At 45.7% G+C, this 27,037-nt stretch overlaps 1 protein-coding gene across 4 annotated transcripts in view; it reads right to left on the bottom strand.

Annotated features, from left to right (window-relative positions):
- The window catches only part of SPTLC3 (serine palmitoyltransferase long chain base subunit 3), a 333,553-nt gene that overhangs the window by 210,914 nt on the left and 95,602 nt on the right, over nt 1-27,037 (bottom strand). For 3 of the 4 annotated variants that reach the window (XR_010070121.1, XR_010070120.1, XM_063327823.1), the window contains 2 exons: nt 19,945-26,205; nt 19,253-19,625 (listed from right to left, as the gene is read on the bottom strand). The gene's annotated coding sequence lies outside the window, so the exon portion shown is untranslated. Of the gene's footprint in view, nt 1-15,126; nt 15,345-19,252; nt 19,626-19,944; nt 26,206-27,037 lie in introns of those variants that run through there. The other variant, XR_010070122.1, reaches the window with a different exon arrangement.

Genomic DNA, 27,037 nt, shown 5'->3' with positions numbered 1-27,037 from the left:
TTAGACAAGTTATTGTGGAAACAAGTTCTCCATAGAATTTGAAGAGGACTGGAGACAATTTCAGGAAAAGCACAGCATTCACGTTGGGCGTAGAAAGGGGACGGTGTGTAAAGCAGCCATCTGCAGGACTTTATCTCCTCAGCAAATCTATAAACTGAGGGATTGTATTTTAGAGAAGAATTGTTTGAGAAAGGGTTACACCTCAGGAACTCAGCGGGGTTACTCATAAAGAGCCAGGTTGGGGGTTTTTTGTTTTGTTTTGGTTTTTTTTTTTCCAGAGTGGATTTTGTGCAGAAATCCCACTGTTTTGCACAAGAAAGGGCACATTGATAAAAACATACAAAAAAATCTTCTAACAGTATCCAAGCGTTTAATCTTTGAAATAGTAAAAGGGGAGAGGTTCCTAGTGTCCTCACTGCCCCAGGCCTCAGCCAACCTGAGCTCACGGCTATGTAGGAATGCTGCCGAGCGTTGCTGTAAGGGCGGCCACGGGGATCGACGCACCGCCAGACAGTGCCGGGGCATTACGGTCCTTCCCAACACAGATAAACTGACGGTCTCTAGATCTGGTGGGAAGTTTCCCAGTCACGTGGGTTTCTCCTCTGAAAAAGCACGCTCAACAGAAATGACCTCTGGGAAATAATTGTGGAATTTATTTTATTGAAGTCACTTTAATCTTAATATCAAAACAACCTGATGGAGTAAAAAAAAAAGCTACAATAAACTGAAAACAAAGCGGGTTTTGCCTTGGCAAAAACTCATCGTTTTCATCTTTGCTTGCCTTACTTCAGGGCAAAATAGAAGGTCAACATGTATGAATTTCTTCAAGGAGAGAAGCTCTTTTCTCAGCCCTCTCTTAATGCCAGCACGTTCCCAAAGCTACAGGTTAAATGAAGTTCAGCGACCTGTGTAATCAGAAGGTATAACTTACAGACGACGCAACGACTACACACTGCATCCATAAATGCAGAACCTGGTTTCTCTCTGCCGCCAAGACAAGTGCCATTTCGCATCTTTCCTTGCCCATAGAAATAGCTACGTTCCTTCAGCCCCACGGAGACGGCAGCCAGTCTTCCTCCCAAACCCCGCGCAAAGGTAGGGGCGTCGTCCCTTTGGGTGTGGAGAGGTACGACTCCAAAACACCCCTCACCAGCACGCACCAGCTCTGTCACCGTAGCCAGGTTTCCTGGCTTGGCCCTAATAAAGCAACTACACAAGACAGTTTGTGCAAAAATCCTTCCCACGTTATACGTGGAAAGTTGCGGGGTCAAAAGCACAAGAGAGACAAGACTTGAACATGACGCAACCCCCAGTCCAGAAAGCCCTGGCTTGCCAGGAGCGTGGCGAGGGCATAGCAGTACACGTGCCTGGCATTTCCCACCACCCCTGAGCACAGCATCAGGTGTGGGAAAAAAGAAAAAAGGTGGGGAAAAGTGGTTATTTTGGGAAGCACAGTTTGCATTTTGCCTCAGTTCCTCCGGCAGCATGGGCTGTTCACAGGGAGCAGCTTTGCCGGGGGACAGCCAAGACAGATCCTAAACAGCATTTTTCACGTACAAAGCACCCCTCATCAGTCAGGACAGCTGGACAGTTAATTTTTCCACGTGAATCATTCCCAACATGCATATGGTGCTGCATACTTGCTGGAAGCAAGTAACCACATGCAGTTTCCTACCGTCCTGTGAAGGGCAGAGGTTGGTGTGGGTGAAGAGAACCCCCAGCGCATCCAGTGTGGGCAAGGGACACTGAAACCCTGCCACAAGCGGCTCCCAAGTGCCCCAAGGCTAGACCCCTTGAAACCTCAGCTGCGGAGGATGGTATCTTAAACTGCTTCCAAAAGGAAAGACCCCCTTCAGCACAGAAATCTAGCACACAGCATCTCTGGGCTTCATCCAGTCCTGAAAGACGGGTCCAACCAGCCTGTGCATTTCTGCCCTTGCAATATTCCACCAATGTGCTCACAGCTGGGATTGAATCACGGAATCACGGAATCTTCAGAGTTGGAAGGGACCTCTAGAGATCATGTAGTCCAACTCCCCTGCTAGAGCAGGATTACCTAAAGCACATCCCTCAGGGCTGCATCCAGGCGGGTCTTGAAAATCTCCAGAGAAGGGGACTCCACAACCTCCCTGGGCAGCCTCTTCCAGTGCTCTGTCACCCTCACCGTAAAGAAGTTTTTCTGTGTATTTGAACGGAACTTCCTATGTTCTAGCTTGTGCCCATTGCCCCTTGTCCTGTCACTGGGAACCAATGAAAAGAGCCTGGCTCCGTCCTCCTTAAACCCACCCTTTAGATACTTGTAAACATTAATCAGGTCCCCCCTCAACCTTCTCTTCTCCAGGCTAAAGAGTCCCAGCTCTTTCAGCCTTTCCTCATAAGGGAGGTGCTCCAGTCCCATAATCATCTTGGTTGCCCTTTGCTGGACTCGCTCCAGTAGTTCCCTGTCCCTCTTGAACTGGGGAGCCCAAAACTGGACACAGTACTCCAGTTGTGGCCTCACCAGTGCAGAGTAGAGGGGGAGAATGACCTCCCTCGACCTACTGGCCACAGTCTTTCCTATGCAGCCCAGGATGCCATTGGCCTTCTTGGCGACAAGGGCACACTGCTGGCTCATGGATAATTTGCTGTCTATTTGCTGTGAATTTGCTGTCTAATTTGCTGTGAATCCTTACCCATGAAAGGCATTTTTGGGTCTTTTCTGGCCTTTGAGAAGGGACCACCTCACAGTGCCTCTGTGGTTGGAGAGTGCTGGCGGAGGCAGGCACATTTCCCTGCTCTCCTCTGGCTTGCAGCGACGCAGATCAAGGGTCTCACCCTCGGAGAGAGGTCTTGCAGCCTGCGGCTGGCAAAACTGGAGGCAAAAGCAGCCTTTCACTTGTAAAATTAAATCCGCCTGCAACGCTATCGAGCATTACAACTCCTGAAAAAGGATGGAGGTGTAGTGACATACCTCCTCCACACATGCACAGACCTGGTATGTTGGTTTTCACATAGAAATGGCAAACACGGGACAGGTTTGTTAATCCCCATTCTTTTAAAGCATCCTGAAGACCAGAATGACCCTTCCTGTAAACGACAAACACACCATCTCCACAAGCGCTTGCTCCAAGCCTCCACAAGCGCTTGCTCCAAGCTGCAGTCATCTGGCGGCGGACGCCTTGCATGGAAATCAGCCTGCTGGGGTTGGTGTCCTATCGTGGCTTCTGTTAGCGGCACGTAAACAACACCCACAAATAATCCCCTTCAAACAGCACTAAGGTTACCAAAGCAAAGTCTACAAAAGAAACACAATGCCAGAATTACGATTGCCCTGGAGGGTTTTAACCCACTCAAAATGAATAATTGTTAATTACAGCAACCATTGGTGATTAAATCCCTGCAAGGACAAGCCACCTCCATCTTCTGCCCCAGCTTTTTCCCCTGCAGATGCAGCAGGATTAGGCAATGCCATACAGCTCCTGCTGCTCCCCGTGTCTGCAGTGCTGTCCCTCTGGGCCATCCCACATTTCCATCTTCTGCGTTCACCCTCAGCCTGCTTCCTCCTCCTCACCCGGGCTGATAAATCTGTCTTATAACCAGTTTACTGTGCAGACAGACTATGCTCCCTCGCCTTTATCTTGCTGCTCGAGACAGCAAGGATATCTCCACAGAGCTCTGCCTGAGGCATATTTTGGGCATGGAAATGCCAGGTCAGACATGGAGAGCTATAAACAGCAGGTACCTCCCACCTAAGTCAGGCAATATCAAGTTTAGTTACTTCTTATATGCAATTAAAAAAAAAAAAACAAAAAAAAACGTGGGAAGGAAATTTGCTTGATTGACCAAACTTTGTCATTTTGCAGTTGGTTTGAGAGCACCAAATTGAATTTTAAAATGCCGTTATAGAATCATAGAATCATCTAGGTTGGAAGGGACCTTTAAGATCATCAAGTCCAACCGTTAACCTAGCACTGCCCAGGCCACCGCTAAACCATGTCCCCCAGCACCACGTCTACACGTCTTTTAAATGTCTCCGGTGATGGTGATTCAACCACGTCCCTGGGCAGCCTGTTCTGACGTTTGATAGCCCTTTCTGTGAAGAAATTTTTTCTAATATCCATCCTAAACCTCCCCTGGCACAACTTGAGGCCATCTCCTCTTGTGCTATCGCTTATTACTTGGGAGAAGAGACCGAGGAAGGTTAAAAAAAAAAAAAAATAATCAAAAGTCAAATATTTGAGCAGATTTAGCCATAGGCGCGATTTTAATTTTCCCTGGGCTAGCTTGCTCACTCCTCAGAGTCAATGTAGATTAAAAGAATAATTTATAAGCTTTAATGAGGATATTGATTTGCAAGGTCCTTTCCATTCACGTGAGCGAGGAGGGGGTGACAGCCCTGTGGGCTGTGGCCAGAGCCTCGTTAAGGTTATAAACCTTCCCGGGGCACAGAGAGCCCGTGCTGACATAGGGACGGTGCACGAAGCAGCCAGCCAGGCAGCCGTCTCGTCCCTCCCAGCAAGGAGAGACATCAGTGTTTCCAAACAACTCGCCATCTAATTTGTACTTATGCAAAAAAGCCGTCCCATAACACAAATCATCAAGCAATTAACATGCAACACTTCAGCGAGACTCTCCGTTGCTTGTTGTTGAACTATCTTCAATGCCATTAATGAGAGCTAATTAAATCAATCAAGTCACCACCGTACTCAAACATGACTCTAGTTACTGAACCTGTATCAGATCGGGAGCGTTTTCTCAGGCACTGTAAATATCAAGATGCACATTTATCATGCTGTCCTTCCAGCATACATCTGCTCTCACTGCCGCGTGTTTCATTTATCATATGTTGTCACCGTCCCTACCCCCAATACATCTGGGTGTCAATTAATTCTTCCCTGTGCAGCTCAAGTGCATCCTAGGGAATAACCTCTATCTTAATATCTATCCACAAGTTCTCCTTATAGGGGAGCAGCAACGCTCAGCCACGTCCCCGACGGTGACCAGAACCTCTCCGTTTCTGGATTGGGAGTTATTAAAGCCTCAAACCATCTCCACACGCTCAGATATTTTTCAGGGGAAGCGATGGAGGTTTTTGACTTCCTCCTCCCCACTCCCAGGGCTTGGCAGCACAAGTCAAAAAATAAACTAAACTTTTCCTTTCTGAGTAGTGTTTCCAGGAAGACCCTTCAAGTGGGTAATTGCTGTGAACCTTCAAAACATTTTTTATCATTGACAAGTATTCAAATAACAGATTTATCTCAAGATTTGCAGTATTAGGCAATGGCACTTCTGCGATGCCACCAGCCCATGTGCCTATGGCTCCGTTACCATGAGCATGGATAATAGTCTTTTTCTAAACAGGAGCATCGTCTCTCATTATAGTATAACATTTGGTCTCTATTTGTGTTTCCGCTCTGTCTGGCTAACTCTCCTTTTTATTTACAAATCAGCTATATTAATGTGCTTTAATTTCAACACTGGTTGTTTATTTTAGAGATAAATCAGTTGGCAGAGGGGGAAAAACCCCACCCTAACAGAAAGCAGCACCAGCTCTGACACCATATATACATTTGTCTTTACTCAAAAGTAGACTTAAAATAACTGGGTTTTTCACTTCACAAACGTACCTGGTGGCATTTGCCGTGTTTTAGTTATAAAAATACCGACTCTCAAGTCAGAGAGGGAACAGCTAACTAACGCAGCATTAACTTCTTGCCCACCCCTTGACCATGGATTGCATCCCCTGCCCTGCCACCGTGGAGAAGAGAGATGAGGTGACATCCTTGTGCGTGTCCCAGACAGAAGGACGCGGGGGAAATGGGCAGGAGCCCACGTGCGGAAGTGGGGCCCCTGCAAAGAACCACACTGAGAATCCAGGGGGAGCTACCAAAAAAAAAAAAAAAAAAAAAAAAAAAAAATCACATCTCAAAACACCCACCAAAAGCAATTATAAAAATAACATATTGTTAGAGGTAGCGTCAGCGAGTCACAAGCCAGAAGTTTCATCAAGGGGCATGCAGAATTGCCTAGATGAGTTTACAGGCAGTTTTTCCCTGGCTCTGCAGCCACAAAGCAACAACGGGCATATAACGCCTGTGCCTTCATTTCTCTGAACTTAGTGCCCCGGGGAAAAAGCGCAGCAGCGCTTCAAATAAACCGCCTTACGCCGGCATGAGACAGACTCAGACTGAACAGGGGATCGGTTCTTATCCCTCCGTCTAAAAGGTTTTCAGAGCATCAGCTGAATGCAGCCACAGACACACTAGCAATAATAATTTGGGTAATTGTTATTAGAGTTGTATGTAAACTCCTAGCAGAGATTAATGCCGGGGGATCCCTTTTCACCCATCATCCAGCTGTTGAAGGACCCAAGAGGCGAAATCAAGGCTTTCTGATGGCAGAAGAGATGACAGCATATCATTAGGCATCACCATACACAAAAGCAAGCAGCATTTTCAGCCTCTGTGACCTCTCTGGCTACAAAGAGCAAGAGTTTCTTTCCTTCCTTCTCCCAAACCCAACTTCTTCTACCACCAAGCAAAGAAAGTTAAAAGTGCTGCAGAAGCAGAGCACGTACTGGCTTTAGCATCACTACCCGCTGAGCAGCAGCAAAGCCCGCACTAGGAAAACATTCAAGAGAACTATCTGATCATGAAATAGAAAAATCTCAAAGAAAAGGTGGAAACCCCAATATATCTGCAATATTTAGTCATTCTGGTTTTTGCGTTTTGGTGACGCCCACCTCCCAATGTCTGAAAAAAAAAAAAAAAATATTATTTTTTTGCCAGACACACATTTTCTATCATGAAAGTCACGTGGGGAAATGAATCTCGCCCATTGCAGTGGTGATCACAGAGACACGGCATCCGAAAAGCAAGTCGCACATAGTGCCACATCTCACAGAGAGACTTCAGTCCCGACCCCCACCGCATTAGTGAGCTCCTCCAGCCCTAATACAAGTTTCCCTGTGTCCTTGTGTCCCGCTGCAGCAATTTTAAGGCCATGGCAGACTTGCTTATCGAACAAATACACTTGACCGCATGGGCCTCTCCAACGTCCGAGAGGATCAATGAAATTCTTTCCTTAGAGGAAAGACTCTGACGAAATTCTTGGTTTAATCCATCTAATGTCATTTAGTCGAGTAAATTCATGTGACTAAAAGCATTCTGTCAGTTAAAGGCATTTCATCAGGCGCATACACATAATTCTGGTGACAAAGTGATTTTTGTCAACAAAATACTGCCTGGCACGCGTACAGAAGTTTGTTTAGCAGCGAGCGAGTACACAGTGGAGGCAGGAATCAGATCCTGCAGATTATGCAGTTATAAAAAGACAAGAGGGAGAGAGAAATTATCTGTCTGGTGCCAGACTGTAGGAAGCAGTTTACATGAAAGGAGAGGGAGTTTACAAGGCAACATCAGCTTCCTGTGGGCCTTTCACGTTCGCATAAATCAAATCCCTGACGCAGAGCCACGGTCACATTGCATGGGTGTTTCGTTTCCTACCCTGCTTTTGATCCTACAGTCGGTAGATCTGTTTAATGTGTTAATTGCAAGCTCCTCTGGTCTTTATCCAACATTTCTCTGTTTATTGGTGTGTCTGCCATCAGAAACATGCAAATAAGGTGACTGAATTCTTTTGCCTTTTGCGTATTTCTACGCCTTCATCTACTCTGCTTTGAAAAAGCACCAGCAGCTGAACCTCAGCCCCAAGCCTGTAAACCTGTGGGTATCGCAAGGAAAATCCTGCTCGCTCATCTAACAGGAAACCTGCCGGTCACTATGTTTCACTGCCTTGATGCATGCCCGTTCTCACGAACACATTGATAAATGGCTGGGTTTTAGGGATAGGAGGCAACAGGAGACAAGAAGAGACAAATCTGGAGGAGGGAAGGAGCAAGGATCACAGGGCGAAGGTCTGTGGCCACGGGCAGGTCAGGGAGAGTGGGGAACTGGGTGCTGCATGAAGTAATTCACGAGTACAGGGAAAAGAAGAAAAAGCAGAGAGGGAGGATACAGCTGCTCAGTGCTAAGGAAGCAGAGCTGTAAGGGACAACACACACGGGAGTAAGGAAAAGCTTTTTCCTACAGCGAAAATGGAGCAGACACCAATGCAAACACACAAAAAGGAGGAGTGAAGTTAACAGCAGAGACCAGAGCTATTAAACATCATCCGTCCTCAAGAGATGCTGGCAGACAGAGGAAGGAGGAAATCTCAGAGCAGCTTTGTTTATTCGGTGGAAGGGCTTTTGACTTCCCAGCGGCGCAAGAGCTCCAGCAGGAACCCCCAGCCGGGGAGAGGCCGTGCGGTGCACGCCGGTGTTTGCACACCCGAGTTAAAGCCAAGCAGCTCGTCCTGAGCCTTCAGGGTGGTACAGAAACGGGGTCCTTTCCTGCTTCCAGAGGTCAACAGAGCAGCTAGGGAAAGGCTTCCAGTGCGCCAAGAAGCAAGAAAACACCCTTCAGTAGGTCTCGGAACCTTATTTGTGACATAAAAGGACACGGAGGTTTCTACAGGAATTAGGAGTTTTGCCTGCCTCCTGCTGAGAGCCAGCTTGCCGTGCCCCCCAGCACTTGCCATTTTCTATGCCTTGCAGTACCATATAGGAGTTTTTAGAGTCACCGGCACATCGCTTCCAGCAAACCCTCTCTCTTTCATTCCTTTGTTAAAGGCTTCAAAATTTCTACAGCGGCGAAGAACTTGAGCTGTGCTTACAGTTAGGAGTTTGCAAGGGGAGCTGAAGTGCTCTGATAGGAGAAGCTTAACCAAAACGCCCTCTTTTTCACACCGGTACACTTGGAGATGTACATCTGGCAGCAGGGCTTACACACCTGGATAATTATTGTCCAGGAGAGAAATTAAATTAGTCTCATCCTCCTCCCGCCGTGGTAGCACTTCAGCTGAAGCGGTAATAAAGAAAAATCTCATAAAGTAGCCACTGGCCACCAGAGCCATTTGTCTGCTATCGATCTGCCGTGTGATTCAATGGGGTGTAAAAGCAGGAACAGGAGAGACGCTCTGTCCCTCCCTAGGTTAGGGAAGCCCTTGCTGAAGTCTCACCTCATCCCGCCTCCGCTGGCCCTGTCCTGCTTCTACCACATCCCTGTTGTGGTCCCTTCAGCTTGGGCATTTCACCTCCCAGTGCCCCAGGGAGGTCGGCTGCCCCCCAGGAGCCAGCGCTGCTCACAACAAAGGAACGTCCCCAGGACTTGGGAGAAGGGGGAATTCTTCAATTCTGTGCCCAGCTGCTGAACCTGAAAGTCTGCAGGTTTAATCTTGGTCTGCCACAAAATGGGAAGAGGTTTGACATCCATCAGGCGATTTTTGCAGACTCCCATGCCCAAATGTTGCCTGGTTTGCTCTTACTCCGCTTGCTGACATTTGCATTCTCTACACCAGTAAATGAAAGCTGAAGCCCCAGCACAAAACACCTTGAAATTTATGGCTATTGTCATCAACAGGAACTGCAAAATTAAAAGCCAAGACCCTTCCCTCCATCAGTTTTGCCATCCACAAGCCCAGCTCTGCCTAAATCATGCAAAAGCAATAAAACGGAGCCACACACACAACCCATAAATCCCAGCTGTCCCGTCTCCCCAGCTTAATACCAAGTGATAAAGATGCCCCCGAGTTTATATGGCTGCCAGTGCCCCCCCCCCCCCCCCATTGCTGATCGTATACATAAATAAAACCACAATGATCTCATTTGATTCCCTTAACCGGCAAAAGGGAGTGCTAGGAGCCCCAGCTAGTCTAGCTGGAGTGACTCACGGTGATTTTTGATTGAAGCTGACTATTAGTGGATACAATTAAGATGCCGTTTCAGTTTAAAGATGAATTGGCCATGCAGCGACAAATTGTGAATGCTTATTGCTGCCACGCTGAGGCAGGTAATCAGGGAATGAAGTTGTAATTGTGGCACCTCTTGTTTTGCTTCTGCTGGAGCGCAGAATGCGAGATTCAATTTAACAAACAATTTGCCACACGGCTCATCCCTGCTGGGTGGGAAAGCAAAGCTTGCTGGCTAGGCTCCCTTTGAGTTTTGCTCCTTTTTAAACCTGTTATAAGCAAAACTGGCACTTGCTTTAACCTTTGCACTGAAGCAGAAAGGAAGAGGAGAAACCCAGGAGCATCGCTGATGGCGTTTTGAGAGCGTATCTCGGGCTTCGTTCAGCGATGATAAAAAAATTCCCACGTACAGTGGAAAACGTCATCATTCTTTTGATGCCTTTTGGGTCCTTGCAAGCTTCTCTGGAGAAACGGGAGGACAGTCATGCTGGCACGTTAGAGCAGCAAACATGGATTGGCGCAAGCGGGGAGAGATTTATATCTGCTGAGAGTTGCTCTCCCTCCACAGGAGGTTCAAGCTGCAGGCCCCAGGTCATCTTTAAGCCAAATGTCCTTTTTCTCCCGCAAAGAGAAGGGAAGGATGAACAGAGGAAGAAGCTACCTATGGATTTAGCAGCTCCTCAGCAGCCTGCCTCTGTCCTGCTACAAGGGAAGGAGTGCAGAGACACAAGGCAAGTCTTGAAACGCTGTTTTGCCTCCACTGAGGAAACAAGCGCGAGCTCCTTTGCTATAGTCCGGTTATTTCAGTGGCTTTGCTTCCTCGGGTGTGTTTCTGAAGCAAACACTCTGCAAAGGAAGTAATCTTGTTGTGGTGAATCACTAGAAATATAGTAATTTTGACGGGCATTTTACTTTCAACAGTTCCACATCTGCTCAGTGCTAAATTAGAAGCCACAAACCCCCTCATATTTCAATTTTATATCAGCAGGACTAAGTCCTGGGAAGCGTTAAATGAACATACACACTGCATCCTGCTGCTGTTGATGCTTCCCGGGTCGTCTTTTGCATTTCTCCAGTTAGCTGTTTCAGGGTCTAAGGGGCTGGCATTTAAAGGACTCCAAAAAGATGTTAATGCCAGAGATTTCCTGGATCAGACTCACAGAACAGAGCTTTCTTGGCTTCATCAACCTCTGTTTGGGATCCATCGTTGCATGTAACCACCGCCTCCGAGTTTCTAGTCCAGACTCAGCTCCTCTAACGAGGCCAAGTCCATGGACGGGTTAGAGCCAGCCCTCACACCTCCTTCCTGCTTCACTGCCACGAGCAGTTCATCATCAAGCAAGTCACTTAAACTTACTTAAAACTTCCGATCTCAGGGGTTTTATTCTGCTTCTTTAAGGCTAAACACGTGCTTATACGTTTTGGGATCTCCGAACCAGCCAGGACCATTTACTCTTGTTCCTTCCTCAGGATGTAGATACTGGTACCACCTTTTTGGGTCAGAAGGAGAACAAAGAAAATTGCCCTCTAGTTGCTAGTCTGACCTAGCTCAGAAAATGAGGGCATCAGCTCTCACAAAGAGGTCCCTCTTTTTATCAGTTTGTCTTTGTAAGTGGCTCTGTTTCTCCTCTCCACAAACATACAGGAATGGGAGAACATCAAAGAGCACAGGGGAGTATTTAGTGGTTAGTAACTAGAGAGGCTCCCACAGAAACATTAAGAAAAAAAAAAGAGAACAAGAAAGAGTATCTTCTTTTTCTGACATGCTGCTGGTCATGGCCTTCAGAGAAGACATTTTCTTGCCTGCAAGCAGGATACGGGACCCAACATCAGTTGGCTCTTCACTCTACATCAGCCTTGGAAAAGCCCCAAGAGGGGTTCCCAGGCAGCCAGCAGCAAAATTTAGTGGGACTTCAGGCAGGTGCAACTCAAAAGGGGAGAAAAGCTCATCTAATTAGAGTAAAGATTAGTGTTTTAGATGGAGGCAAGCTGTCAATGCCGAGAGCTGTGTGCTCTGGCAAAGCAACAAGCAGAGAAGCACAAACAAATGCTTCATAATTTGTACGTCAGCAGCGCTGGATACTTGAGGGAGGGTGAGGGTGTTTTTCTTTAAAGGGAACGAGCTGCACATGGGGGAATGCTCCTCTCCAAGACCTCCCCACCACCAGCCAGCCTGGCTTTATTACAGAGCTTTCCCTTGCTCAGATGTCCTGCTGGAGACCGAGCACTGGCCGAGACCTGATATCCATTACAGGGATATCATTCTGAGGCAAGATGATGCCTTTTTATTAACTCTTATTGAATAGCCAACCTTTGCACCACAAGGTTTAGTTTGTTGCTCTGTTGTCACAGCGCGGATATAGATACACTCCACTGGAGCAGCACAACATGGTACAGAAAAACAGGACTAAACTTACTCTTAAGTAGCTCTCTCACCTCTCCCAGATGGACAAACTTATTCTTTCAGACAAAGAAATTATTCACGGGTTTCCCTTTAAAGGAGCAGAGAATGAACAGCAAAGTAATGTTTGAACCCATCATCCCAGTGCATATATCAAATGTAAAGCTTTTGGGCTGGTCAAATGAGAGTTTCAGGAGCACTGATTTTGGTGTGAAGGCTGCACCTTGAGGTAGCTCCACAGCTCAAGCCCTGAGCACAAGGGATACCGCAGGAGGAGCTGCTGGAGCTATTTAGCAGCTGGACAAGGGAAGGAAAGGTAAGTGCTTGGTTTGTAATCCCTGCCTGCCCCTTGACAGCAGGACCTGCTCCCTGGCCAAAGCTTGGCAGCTGTGAGTTTAGGCCACTGGGGAGGAAGGGGACAGGTGTGGCAATTCATAATGTCTCCTTGAGGCTGCCCCAGGCATCTATCGCAGGTGCGGATTACAAGAAAAAGTGGTATATGTGTCCCCAAAGGTACCTATCTTTGATGCCCCAAGTCGGCCGGAGATAGACGCTGCAAATATCTTTCCTTTCTGACACAAGCGGGTCATGTTAACCACTCTGCTGTACAGCCGGGCAGGGAAATCGGGCAGCGAAAGGTCAAACGCCTCACCTTGCAGATGTTTCCACGAATGCTTAATATCTCTCCTGTGAGCAGTCTCACCAGCTTAAATACAACTTCTTTATATTTTATAAAGAAGAGAAAAGATCTCTAACCCACCGCCTGCCTCTGAGGGGATTTGGGGGAGACAGAGATCCCTGTCCCCCACCTGAACCAACCTTCCAGTTTGCACCGTCCTCCTGCAACACAACTCTAGCACCAAGCCTGACAACAAACACCACCACCGCGGTTTTAGTTATACAAGGCCCTATCAGAGCTGAGACCTTCTGGTTTTAACACACAGAAGGTTACACTCACTTTTGCTGGCAAATCACTCCTATTATCTCAGGCCCCAGAAGACAGCAGTTAATGCTCTCCGAGCAATAAACCATCATCTCTACTACCACAAAGGGAAAGATGCTAAAAAAAACCAAAACCAAACCAACCATGCAATTAAAAAAAAAAAAAAAAAAAACCACCAAAAAACTTACCCCTTTTAGCTTGCTCCCTGCAACACAGGTGGGTCTCCAGACTCTGAGGAGAGGCCAGACTGTTCCCACCCGGGGAAAAACCTGCAGACGCCCCAGCCCGCCCCCACCACCTGAGGCCACTTGAGTCTCCTAACGAGGCAGATTGGGCAGCCATGAGTCCATCCCCAGCTCCAACCCCCCCAGCCTTGGCCAGCTGCTGGGTGATTTGGGAGCCCCTCCTCATCATCAGTGAGTGGGAGCAGACACCTGTGTAGCCTCGGAAGGGAACACCCCAAATCAGCCATCGTGTCTGAAAACAGTAGGTGATCTCTTGTCACCTACCTGTGCTGTCCCTTCAAGACACGTAGGGTCAAAGGGGGACCCTCAGGGCTGAGCGTCCAAAAGGCAGTTGAAAATCACTAAAAATGAAATTTGTGCCCTGGCTGGAGCTGAGGAAAAGCACTTCCGAAGTCAAGCTGCTTGAGTTCCTCACGTCATGGAATCACGAGCCCTGCTGAACCACAACTCGCTGCTTTGATCTTCCTGGGGCAGGGGACAGAGTTATACAGAAAATGCTACCTACAAACGTCTTTATTTGGAAACAAATACATATGTTACTGCACTAAATTAACTCGGCTAAGGAGATGGAAATTAGATCATTTAAAAGCAGAGAGCTCTCCCATATTGTTTCAGCAGAATCATCTTTTTTATATAGCCAAGCAAGGGGCTCATTTGGGGGGAAAACAAACACATCTTTTATGATTATGGCCATTCAAAGCTGTTTCTTGCACTCTAAATTGTCTACCATGAAGGATCAGTGGTATCCTCAGATGATGATTTAATTAAAAACTCCTCCTTTTTTCAAGTTGAGATCTGCAAAAAAGCCCTGAATGGCTGATGGATGATTTGCCATTACCTTCCCTGCTTTCTTTTTAATATTTTTTTTTTCAGAATTTTAATTGCTGCCATTTGAGGATTATTGATTAACTGTAATTGCTCCTTTTCTCAGGCATCTCCCTACTTATCTCCAGCTATGCGGTCTATGCAAAAGATGAAAGCAGAGTGCTTCAGAACTGTAATGGTTTTCCTTGTCTGTTAATGAAAATGCAGATAGCTTGATTACGCTCCTGTTTGACTCCTGTCCCTAGACCCTGTGTTGGCTTGAACTTGAAAGTGAAAGAGCCTGCAAATTCTTATTCCTTCAAGCAAGCACCTTAAAAGCACCAAAACCCCTTTTTATAACGTAGTTACTATTAGAGAGAAACCAGAACAATGAAGTCTCTACAGCACAGGAAACTCCTGAGCGCAAAGAGAAATTCCCCTCTGCCTTCCAGGCTGAGCAAAGGGAGGAAAGTTACTTCTCCTGCCTGTTTCTTTGCATTTTAGCCACATTTAAGAGTTCACATCTTTCAAAATATAGGGCCAAATGTGCTATTATGCAGGTAGCATCAACTGCAACAGGCGTGAAGCAGCACTTTGCTGCAGGTTTAAGCTTTTTTTGCTTTAATTTTAGTCTGAGAATTACGATCTCAGACTAAAGTAGTATTGGGAGGCAGCAAATGATCCTGTTAGAGCTGGTCTGCTAAGTCTGGTGTACCTAAGTACACAGATAGTGTGATTAAACAAAAACCCCACCCTGCATCATTAATTCCAGAGCAATTATTTTTAGAAGCTGATCATCAGCTAAGTGGGAGTTAATTAGCAGATTTTGTCTAGAAAAAAGTTTTAGACAGCAAGTGGCTGCCCACAAGGCTCAAATAACAAAAATTATGCAATACAGTAGTAGAAATTTGAGAAATTATTTCTTTTAATTTTTTTCCCAGGGATGCCCATGCCCTGACACCCACCTGCAGCCAGTCGGGGAAGCCAACACCACGCTCAGCTCTGCCCTGGCCCCCACCACTGCAACCCCCTACCGCCGTGCCACGGGAAATCCTTCTCACCCACGGACCGCGTGAGCATCCCACAGCCCTCAGAAAATGAAGAGACAAAAAGTTGCAGCGGTCAGAGGTTGCAGAAGGTTTGGCACCTGAACCCCGCAATGGGCTCGCCAGCCTGTCAAACCTTCCCATGGTATAACCGGGCAGGTGGATCACTTGTAAAGGATGTTGCTGCGAATGTAAATTAAAGCGTAGCAGGCAGGAGGGAGACATACGAAGGGAATCATGGATATCTGATCCGGTTGGAAAGGACGGCTAGGGTAGGCGGCTAATTGGGAGCCTAGGGAAACAGCTTCCCAGGCTGCACGCAGCAAGCATCTCACGGGGAGAGGAGCTAGAGGTTTTCTGCATGAAGCAGCTGACTGTTAAATCGAGTACGGTATTGACGGTAAATGCATTTCATCACCAAATTATATAAAAAAAAAAACCAAAACCCACACACAGTAAAGAAAAAGAAAAACAAAGTACGTGCCAAGCTTTTTGTGCCTTTTTTCACTGCTATAGAGAAAATGTTATTTCAGTAGGCAGGGAGAGACAGCACAGGTGGGAATGCTTTCACTTAAATAAAGGTCAGTAGGCTGAAGCAATTCCTTTTCTTATGTTTTGTTCAACAAAAAAGAAATTAAATACTGAGACTAATTTAGTAAAAATGATGCTCAGGACAATGTTTTTGTTTTCTACCAATGAGATTTTTTTTTTTTTTGATACACATGGAAACAATTCTTATAATTCTCCATTTTGAAGAAGAGACATTCATTCTGTATAAAAAGATAAAGATTCATCATTAATTTACCGGAGTGACCTTTATTATTAAATCTCTGCTCCGCAGCAGACACTCTTCAGGCACATGCTGGGAACTTCAGCTGCCTTTACCCTTGAGATCTTTAATTCCACAAAGCAAGACTGACATCAAAACAAGGGAAAAAAGATCATGAAAGGAATCAAGAAGGTCTTCTGGGTACAGAAGACAACCTAAAGAGTTGGACCACCCAGTCAATGTGAGTTACGCGTGCATTTAAGGACTTAAGGGACTTAAAGAAATAAGAGAGGAGAGATCCCACTTCTTTTGACAGTAAAGCTACTTTTGTAACGGGGCAAAAACGTGGCATGGAAATAGAGGGGCGAAGAGCAAGGCTGGAAGGAAACAAGAAAGGATTTCACAGGCTAACTCCAACGTTATTCCTGCCCAACTGCAGGAAGTTTCTCGCAGTGCGTTGGCAAATCCTTTTTTTTTTCTTGTTGTCATCAAAATATTTTCAGTGGATTTTTTCAGGTGATTCGAGGAGATCAGTAATAGAATTTTTTTCAAAAGCACTTTATTTTAATAAAATCTTTCCGTTAAACTTAAAAATTTGGCCTGAACCCTGCCCCTCTGGAAGGCAATGGCATTTTTACTTCTGGCTTCACTCAGAACCATCAGCTGGGCTGGTGGTGAAGTGGATGGACAGCATATAGGTATATCGTGGACATCTGCGTATCGACAGCAGAGAAGGTGAAATTCACTCCTGTGACTGCCGTTAGGAACTTAGGGGAACCTGAGCTGGTCCCACAAGCAGGGACAGGAAGGGGCTTATTCACATTAGCTCGATGCGCCCAAATTAGAGGCCAGGTACAAACATAAGAAGAATGATACAGAGTATTTACACTGGAAAGCTGACTGTGTTAGACAGGCATCTCGATTCCATGTGTGAATTTAGGGGATGCAAATACCCACCTGAGTGTGAAACCTGTCCCTGGCGTTACGCAGTTAAGGCAAGGGCACGCGTTTTGACCATCTGACCAAGCAATTTGAAGGCGTATTCCCTGCTAACTGAAGTAATATGTCAAACTTTGACTTGTTTCACCAATATAATGGAAAAAAGGCATCTTGTGCGAAGGGAGAGCAGGCAGACCGCAGCCACTAGGTGGGATAACAGCCTAGCGGGCAAGGCGGCGGGGAGAGAACTGTGCCCAGCCTTTGGCCAGCATCGCTTACAAGGGATGGGCGAGTAAAGCACCACGCTAGGCGTGAAACCTGCCACGGCAGATTTAGGAGACTACACCATCTCTTTAAATCTTCATCAATGTTCTCTGTAATTGCTCTGTTCGCATTCGAGTGTTTTTGTAACTTGACTAGTACAGTTCCATAATTGAACTTTCCACCTTTGTGAACATCCTAAGAGGGCTGTTTCAGAGCTCTTGCGGAAACTGTAACGCTATAGTAAAGGAGATGGGCAAAACCGCTTGAAATCAAAGGGTCTGGCTTAATTTGCATGAGAAGAGATTTGACCTGGAGATTTTTGTGCTATGTTTTATGGAGTGGAAAAAAAAAAGTGATAGTTCCGCTTTAATATTTACAACACCTCTTTCATGCATCTTTAATGGCATTGTTTATAAAAAATGCATTAACAGTTCTGTTTTGCTTCAGGCAGGGGGATCCTTTACAGGATAGGCAGCTTGATTTGGATCTTAATGATGATGATGTTCCACCTCCGTTCCATGAATTAATGCATCTGGGAGACAAACTCCAGAGCAAAGATGTAAGAGTGGGGGCTTGGCCTTGGCACATGAATATTCTTAAGGAGAAAGCAAGAGCTTTTTCTCCTTGCAGCTTAAAGCAACTCAGAAAGCTCCCAGAGCAAGAGGGAAGCTGACCGCTAAGTAGGAATGCGGAGATAAAACAAGGCTTGATAATTAACACCATCGCCCCCCCACCACCACCCCCCCCAGTTTGTGTATGTGTGTGATTTTCCACTCTGGTTTCTGTATACGAAATTGTTGTATTTCCTCCATTTCTGTTTGTATGAGTATGCCTCTTAAAAGGGCATAGGGATTGGGCTGTCCCAAACCCACTTGCAGCCCAAATGATTGATTACTGTCACATCTAGTCGCCCCCAGGAGCCAATATGACACTGCAAACCATTAATAGGTTTCCACAAAAAGTTCATACGGGCAATTAGATTCCCGATATGAAAAGGCTTTACACATAGATTTGCATGTGACTTTCCCAGGTAACAGAAAGCCATGTCTGCAGGTTAACAACTTAGTCATAAGTTGGGCATATATGTATGTAATATATGTTTATATATGCATAGTATTTAGAAAATGGCAAAGATGCTCATTTGGCAGGAGGAGGCCGAAAACACCTCCTACATGAGGTTAAGGATGAGGAATCTGTAATCCTTAAGAAAACAGAAGACGGAAAATATTAATGAATCCCTGGCAAATCTCAAACAAGAGGCACAATACCAAGACTAGCAGGTTTCTTCCACCCAAAATCCTCTTCCTCAAAAGCAGTCTGAAGATACAGGGTTGCTTAAGTCAGGCTGGTGCGAATAGATCAGTCTCACAAATGAATTAAGGATGAAAAATATTTTTGGGCATCATAGCACTGATTTCCCTTCCAAAGAGAGCCTCACCTGCCTCTGAAACCATAATAGAAAAGATTATGGAGCAACACGGAAAGAATATTCTGGATGATCCAATTTACTTTTCAATGTGCAAAAGAAAGAAGTTGATTGTGTAGCATTTTCAAAAGGATTTAAAATTACAAAACTAAATCAGAACTGTTACTATGTCTGAAGTGATAAAGATGAAAGATACCCTACTGATCCTGGATTGCCAATATCGCAGCCAGAAAACAGCCATATATTAACAATTTCCAGCCTAAGCAGCCACAACAAGCAAAAACATAACAGGAAGGAACCATCAGAAGATTTGAGAAACTGCTACTGGCCCCGGCTGCTGTAATTTCTCACTTTTAACAATTAGACATTACGTGGGAGCTTGTACTTTGAAAAGTACCAAACTCTGTGTCCCTTACATTGTGACAAGCCACGCTCTGCTAAAAATAGCAACCAGCGAGGAAAAGAAATTAAGCATTTTTTATGGTGCCAGTTTTACAAATGGGGCATCACTGGAAATATATTCCATGCCACTCTTAAAAAAAAATCCTTTGCCCACCCCACCCCCCCCCCCCCCAGTTTCAGCTGAAAATCCACCCAGTCCGGTGTGCTGGCAGACACCATGAATGGGTCCATGTCTCCAGACTCACGTGGGCTTGTAATGAAAAGAAATGCTGCAGTTGTTGCTGAGCAATGGACGCAACTCAGCCTCTCTGTGCCTCATCCCGGCACCTCCTCCTCCGCACCGCTTCTCTTCCTCCCCGCTTGCGCCTCATTTTCTCAAGCGGCCGATTCAAGGGTGCTCAGGATTTCTTTGGTTTTAGGAGATCTAACAGCCAAATGTGGCAGCAAGACCTTTTGACAGTCTGAGAAGTGACTTTTCGTAGGTCTCGGAGGAAATCAGCCTCTGACATGAGACTCAAGCCCTTGTTTTTTGGCATCATGCTTCCCCCGCGAGTGCATCTATTCTTCCATGAGCACCGAAAGAGATGTCAGTCACACGGCTAAAGGACAGGAGGAGACCTATGGGAATGAGAACCCTCTAGAGTGACATGGTTTCATGCTGTTTCTTTAATTTTTTGTCTGGCAAGTGAAACATATTTCACCAGAAGGTGGGAAAGGACTTGGAAGAAAATTGATCTTGGCTGAGCAAACATTTGACAACGTTCTGTGGGAAACAACCATCTGTCTTGGGAGATATCAACTCCAGGAGATATTGATGGCACTAAAAATATCTGCCTTAGTCCACAGTCCCAAGGCATTCAGTTTTCAAGCGTGGAGAGCCGCAATTCTTCAGCTGTAAACCTTTTTATTTATTTTTATTTTTGGAGTGTTGACTTACCAGGTGTGCAGTGAAAAGGCTCCGGTTTGTTCAAGATGCAGTCGCACATGTTTTGGTGCCAGGGCTGAGTGGGAACTATAGAGGAGCTGCAGAGAGGTAATTAATATGGATTAAATGGGAAAAGGGCTTTGTGCTCTGCTTCACAAGTACAGACCGTACACCGAGATGGATGTCTCTATCCCAGAAGAGCTTCCTGGAGCAGTTTGGCAGGCTGGCTCTTCTGAGATACATGAGAGGAGGGAAAAAAAAAAAAAAAAAGTAATCTTTGAAAGAAACTTTAAAACGTACCATGAATTCCAAACAGCGACTTCCACCGACAAAGAGTCTAATGTGTTTATTGAAACTGAGAAGCAGCCCCTATCCCAAAAATCATTAAGATTTAGACCATTTCACTTTCCATGTGTAGATAAAAATCAAGATAATCCAAAGTTTTCCCAGGGAGAGGTGAAGATGGGGCAGCCTAAACTCACTGATAGTTTTTCTGCACAGAAGTTGGCAGAGCCACTTTCTTACCCGTGATTTGCTGGTCTCCTGCTGTCCAGGCAGGTGCTTTTCTGTGGGCCTGTGAAGGAAGTAATAGTTATTTTTACCACAAACTGGAGGTCTTGCTACCAGGATATATTCCTCTCTGGAAAAGCAGTCTCTTGGCCATCAGGGGGCTCTGTGGGTTACCAGAGACTAGAGGAATACGGGTGAAAGACTTGACCCTCTTGTCGCATACCTGCTCCGGTGTCTCTTGCTCTCTCCATCTGTGATCGGTGCAAACTGCCCACCAGAGCTCCGCCAACTTCCTCATCCTCTCACAAAGAGCTTCAGCAAGAACAAGATACTAACTCGTCCCACAAGAACAATTTGCATTTTGCTCTTTTGAGCCCTACACCATCATATTTCCATTTCCTGGGATATTCATTAGGGTTTGGTTTTTTTTTTTCCCCTCATTTTCCTTTGGCTTTCCCTTTTTGGGGAGGTTTTTTGGGTATGTTTGGGATGAGTTTGTGGTTGTTGCCCAGGAGAGCCAGTAACAAGTGCCACACGCTCATGCTAAGAGCGAGAGCAAATGATGCTTCCCGCTGACAGCCCCCTGCCACCAGCAACTGTCCACCAATGAACCCCCAGAGCTGGATGCACTTTCTCCATGTTTAGTTTCTGCTAAAGAGGACTTCTTTTCTGCGGCCAACATGATAATCCCGTGGAAACCCATGCTGTTACCTTGCAGAAGAATGACTGTTCAGCATAGCCAAATGATCAAAAGGCAGGGACATGAAAAGGGACAGGCTTACCAGAGCATAATTTTTTTTGGCACGATGAAGGCGGCTAAGATAAGCTAGCCTGGCAATCATACTTGAATAATAATAACAATTTAAAAAAAAAAAAAAAAAAGCAACGCATGTTGAAGACCTATCACTGAGTCTTCCTTAAAAACTGACTCGTGATACAAAAGGGAACAAGAAATAGTATTAAAACCAATCAGATACTGCAGTGATGGAGGAAAAAGGTACAATGACTGCTTCATCCAGATATACTCAGTTGGATAAAGAAAAGGGGATCTCCTAGCAGTACAGGGTGCTTCACAGGACAGATTTTACAGAAAAGGAGAATTCCCACTTCTGGAATAGTTAGAGAAAAAAAAAAACAATAAAAATGCATTAGAAAAATAGTAGTTCCGTGGTCCTGGAACAGTGACTACTACCTGACGGGGCAGGAAGGGAGTAGGGGTTTGTTTACTGGGAAACTGGAGCAGACCAGAGCACTCTGGGGAATCACAGAAATATTAGATCACAGCTAGGAAAGAAATGAAAACACCTGAAAGAGGAGGGCAAGCAGGAGAAGGGATTTCTCCCTGCACATACAGTGAGAGAAGGAGCTGAGACAGAAGGCTGACAGGATGCACGCTTCTTTAATGATTTCTTTTTTTTTTTTTAGTTGGCTTTGTTTGCACGACAGCTCTGAAATAGGATAAAGTATAGAGAAGGGCAATGCTGCATAATGCGAATGAGAAAAGGGAACTGTTCAGCTTTTTCATTTAAATGCATTAAAATCTCCAGGAGGTCTGGGGGAGAAGGCAGGAGTTTTTAAAAAAAAAAATAAAAAATATATATAAAATTATGCTGAAGTAGACGCTGACGCCGGTGAGAGAACCGACTCAATCTGAAGGCTCATAAGCACTGCTGAAATTATGAACTGTGCTAATAGTCCCAGGCTGCGTTTCTGGATGCTGAGTGGGGCATTGACTCAACCAATATGTCAGCAAGATGGAATTTAATGCCAGAAAGCGCTCTGTAGTTCTTCAGAAATGTACTGCTGTGGTCACAGAGATCTTGCTGCAAGGATGGGATGGATGCTATTGATGAGATATGGACCTCCCCATCCACAGGGAGCTCCTGAACCCACCAAGGTGTGTGTCCGCGGGTGCTGCCATGCCAAAGGGCCTCTATAAGAGTCGCTGCACACACCCTGCTGATCCTCTCTGCCTCCTTCATCCCACTCTTTTTCCCTGGCACCAGCACTGCTCTGCAAGGGAAGGATGCAGCCCTGCAACTTGGCCTCGTGGAGACAGAGGAGGGGAATGGAAAAGCCAACAGATTCAGGCCCAGACATACCCATGGAGGTGGGGCAGGCACCCCAGAGTGAAGGCACTTGCAGGTTGGGTGGTGGGAGCAAAGAGCACATGCTTTGCTTCCTGCTTAGTGGTGACACAAAAAATCTCAATCTGTCACACGCTGCCGGGGATGGCTGCCACCCGTGTTCTGGCTGCTTTCCTCCATGCTTCATTGAACTGGAGCCATCTGTGTGCTAAGGCGACCTTCAAGGGTGACAAATAGGAAGAAAACACTTGAGAGACACTGGACTCAAGGACAGAAGATACTGGTAGCACCTTACCAAGGGTAGATCTTGCTGGCTTTGTATCATCTTTCCCAGATATCCAGACCCAAACAGGTTGCCTTTCAGCACCTGAGGGAAGATCATTATATCTCACGAAGCACAGGCTGGCCTGAAGATTAAGGAAATGAAAATCAGGCCGTTATAAATAATAACTGATGAGTCCAGATCAAGCCCCTTATGCCCAGACCTCCAAAACCCAAATCCAGATGAAGCCAATTAATGTAAAGAACTGCATATGGTCACTAATAATATATACATTTCAATTGTCCTGTGCAAGCCAGAGCATTTCTGCCACATCATCAAATATGTTATATCGGTGCACCCTTTATTCAGTAACGATTTATTTATATATGGACATAGTGCACCCTGAAACACATAGCTTACTAATTAACTCATAGCCACCTGGAATGGTAATTAACACAACAAAATCTGGAGCAAATCCATAAGACTGATCATGGGATGTACATCCTTGAATCACTGAAAATAGTCAGTGTCAGTGGTTTAGGCCGTATAAGGAGAAAAATATGCGTTTCAAGTTGAGTGCCAAGAGGCTGTCCAGCGCTAACGACAGGTTTGAAAAATAAGGTTCGGGTTGTGCAGGGAGGTGTGGGCTTGAGGTCTCTGGCCTTCAAGTCTGCTCAGTGGCAGCACGAGGATATGCCTTTCAGTATCGTATGAAAGGGTGGGAAGCAGAGCAAGTGCTGGAAGTCTTTTATCCCATGGTAGTATCGCCGCCCAGCACTGTCCCTCGGACAAAGTCATCCTGCCAGCAGATCATGGGCTGGAGGTTTTGCGATGGAGAACTACAGATCTGCGTGGGACCACTGTACAGGATCCAAAGCAAAGACAAGTTAAATTTGGGCAAAAGCCTTCCTACTCTGTATGCATTTGCAAGAGGGTGCTAAGCTGATACAAAACCTTCTGATATTGCAGCTGGTTCTGATGCTCCCAGTATTTTACTACTTACCACCTCGCCTCTTGCTCCCATGGAGAATTCCAGTGACCGGGCATTGCTTGCGCAGCTCCACGCCGTGCATTTGCTGCTGCTCAGTGATTTGAATCCTGCTGGAAATGCAGAGGTGGGCTACGAAGGATGAACTGTTTTCCCCATCTGTGTTTAAACTCCTTTTAGGGCTTTGCCTAAAATCAGTGACAACCCGCCCGCTCCCACACCTAATCGTCATAAATGTGTGAAAACAGAGCCCAGCATAGTTAGTAATTATCCCTTCATTATGCCAACGTGCTTCTGATAGCATAATCACCATCAGAAGACATGTGCTTCTCCTCTTACCATTTTCTGTTTGCAAATTAAAAAAAAAAAAAGAAACAACAAACCCCACCTTCTGAAGCCTGTGCCTGTCAATGTGGCAGTCAGTGACAAAACGTCCCCTGACCTGAAGAATCAGACTCCGCAGTAGCAAACAGTGGCAGAAATAACAGGCACATGAAAATGCTGAAGAGAAGGGCCCATAAAAAGCATCTAAAGCTGAGTTTGAAAGAAAATTCGGTGCCCATCACAGGTGGATCAGAGTTTGCACATCGTCTAGGAGCAATTTTGATTAGGATTAGTTAACCAGCATTTTCTTTCCTCATTGACTTTTAACCACTTATTGTTTACAGTGCAGCCTAGGAAGCCCTGCAATAGGGACCCAAGCATTTGGGAGAGGCAGCAGGAGTCGCTCCAAGGGAATAAGTTAAAGCTCAGCGGGTACTTTTCAGCTGGAAATCATAAAGCATCCCTGGAAACATTTAGCTGACCCCTGAGATGGAAGACACAGAACAAGAGGGCAGCTTTCCTGCTCCCTGTGGAGGAGGCTGCCAACCGCCAACCTTGATCTTCCGTGCGATGTAAATGCACCCGTTCTTGCTAATCTTATGGTAAATTACATCCCAAATTCTGCCTGTGCCTGCAGAGCCTTTATATTCACTCCTGTCTTTCCTCTTCTCCCCGTCTTTGAGGATTGCCTGCCCTTGGCAGTCTCTTCCTCCTTTCACTACCTATCCAAAAATGTTCACATTCTTCCTCATAACTGTGCTGATACGGTCTTCTGTCCCATCTCTCCAGCTATCCACTCATTACATGCTTTATGAGAAGTAAAATAAATAAAATTTAAGACTTTAATAAAACCTATGATCCTGAGAAAATATTTGCTTTGGGTATTGTGGAGAATATAGGAAGCTGGGATCTCCCAGTTTTAGGAACCAGGGACCTGTTTTACCTAGGACACTGCCTTTTTTGCAGAACTGACCAGAAAATGCTGGTCTGAATTAGTTATTCCAGAAACAGTGAGTATTGGCAGCTCTGCCTGACATTTTGAAAAAGGACAAAGGCTGCTTGTAATTTGTGTCCAGCTTATTCAGTAACGCAGCATAGGATTTAGGAATGAGCCCAGATTAATTTGTGCATTATGCCATTTTACAGGGCAGCAAAGCCGGTGGCTGACTGTCACCTTTGAGGGACTGAGACGTGACTTCTGTACGAGAGAGCCATGATGTTGCTGGTGGAGGTGAGAGCAGCCATGCGTCCATTTGCCAGTGGGCAGAGAACTGGCCACACCTCACCCAGTGCAAGGACGAATAGCCACAGTGGTTTCACATCGACTCTATTAAAGCTCCTCATTCGTCTGGCAAATCAAGTTGACTTTCAGGACAATTAAACTACTTGTGCCTACATCCAGTCCGTTCAGTGCTGTTAAATTCCAACACAAAATGAGTCTCATTTTAAACGGCAGCATGGGTAACAGATAGTGCAGCTCCTTGTAATGAGATCCTCTCGTCTCATTTGATGAGTTAACCGTGAGCAATCACAATACTTAGCAACGCGGATAAAGCCTAACTACTGACATCTGAGCTAGCAGAAGGGGATGGGACTTGCACATCAGATGTGAAGTTTCAGGCTCCCTGAAAACTGCAGTCAGTCCCTTCCTGCACAAGGACCAGCAGTCCCACAACAGCGTCACGTTTGACACCTCTCAGCCAGAAAAATCTCTTTGGACAACCACACACCTCTGCAAGCGGGAGCCAATCCAAGCCCCAAGCTCTCGCACAGCAGGTCCTAGAAGTAACCGCGCTGCTCACCCTCTGCTACAGCAAGGCCATGCTGCTTTGTCCTGAGGGACAGTCCCTGACTTGTGGCTGGACTCCAGGCAGCTGCGCTTGCTGCGATCTAGCGACGAGCACACCTGCTCTTGGCTTTCAGGAAAGGCCACCTCTGCTTCTCTCCCACAGAAAAATCCCGGTATGGTCAGCAATTCCTGCAGATTAGTCTGAGAAAGATGATCAACACCCTCCTCACACACGTCAGGACCTCTACAAGCATTTCTGCACGCCACTCCAAGTGCTACGTGTGTTTCTTCCGCCTTTTCCCTCGTTGAAATTCTGAAGAACGCAAAAAAAAAAAAAAAAAAAAAGAATAAAGAAACCAATCTTATACAGAGAAACCTGACCAAAACTGAGCATACCACTGTGTTTTCCCCAGAGGGGAGGATACAAAAACAAACAAAGGGTGGCAGATGTTAGTCGTGGTGTTTAATGTGCTGCTGGAAGGTGCTCAGATCTTATAGAGGTGAGAGCTCATAAGTCTATAGTGCAGCAGCCAGACACTTCAAGATGAGCTTTTCACGTTGCTCTGTTTTGAAATACTTCAAGATGATCTGGCACAAAAATAATTTAGGCAAGAATAGATTTTCCTAAGCAAGACAGAATGATAAAACCTTACACTTTGTGATATACAGCTGAAATTACACTACCTGAAAAGGCAATATCTCATCTGAAACGCTGAGTATCAAAATCATTTGATTTTTCCATCAAAATGTGGAGAAGATGAACATTACAGCACAATTTCTTCAGACTGAAATACTGGCTGTCTTGCATAAACAGAGCTTCGGAAATCACATGTTGTCTTCACCTTTTCCGATCATTTTGAGTTAACTAAGTAACTACCTCCGCTTGTTTTTAAACTGCAGTGACAGACGTGGTTAAATTCTCAGATGTTTTAAAAGAATATCCTAAGTGAATAAAAAGGAAAAAAAAAACCCCAGCTCACAGTTCGTGCATGTTGCCTTATATCATCATATGACTTTAGGATGTTGGAGTTCGCTTTATCAGGATTTGACACTATCTACTCGACTAAGCAGTAGCTCAAACACACAAAAAATGTAATAAAACCACCAAAAATGTCATGCTTGCGAGCTTCAAAGGAGCACGAGGC

Source organism: Chroicocephalus ridibundus, chromosome 3, assembly GCF_963924245.1.
Source record: "Chroicocephalus ridibundus chromosome 3, bChrRid1.1, whole genome shotgun sequence".
NCBI lineage: Eukaryota > Metazoa > Chordata > Aves > Charadriiformes > Laridae > Chroicocephalus > Chroicocephalus ridibundus.
This window is presented reverse-complemented; position numbering and strand designations above follow the sequence as displayed.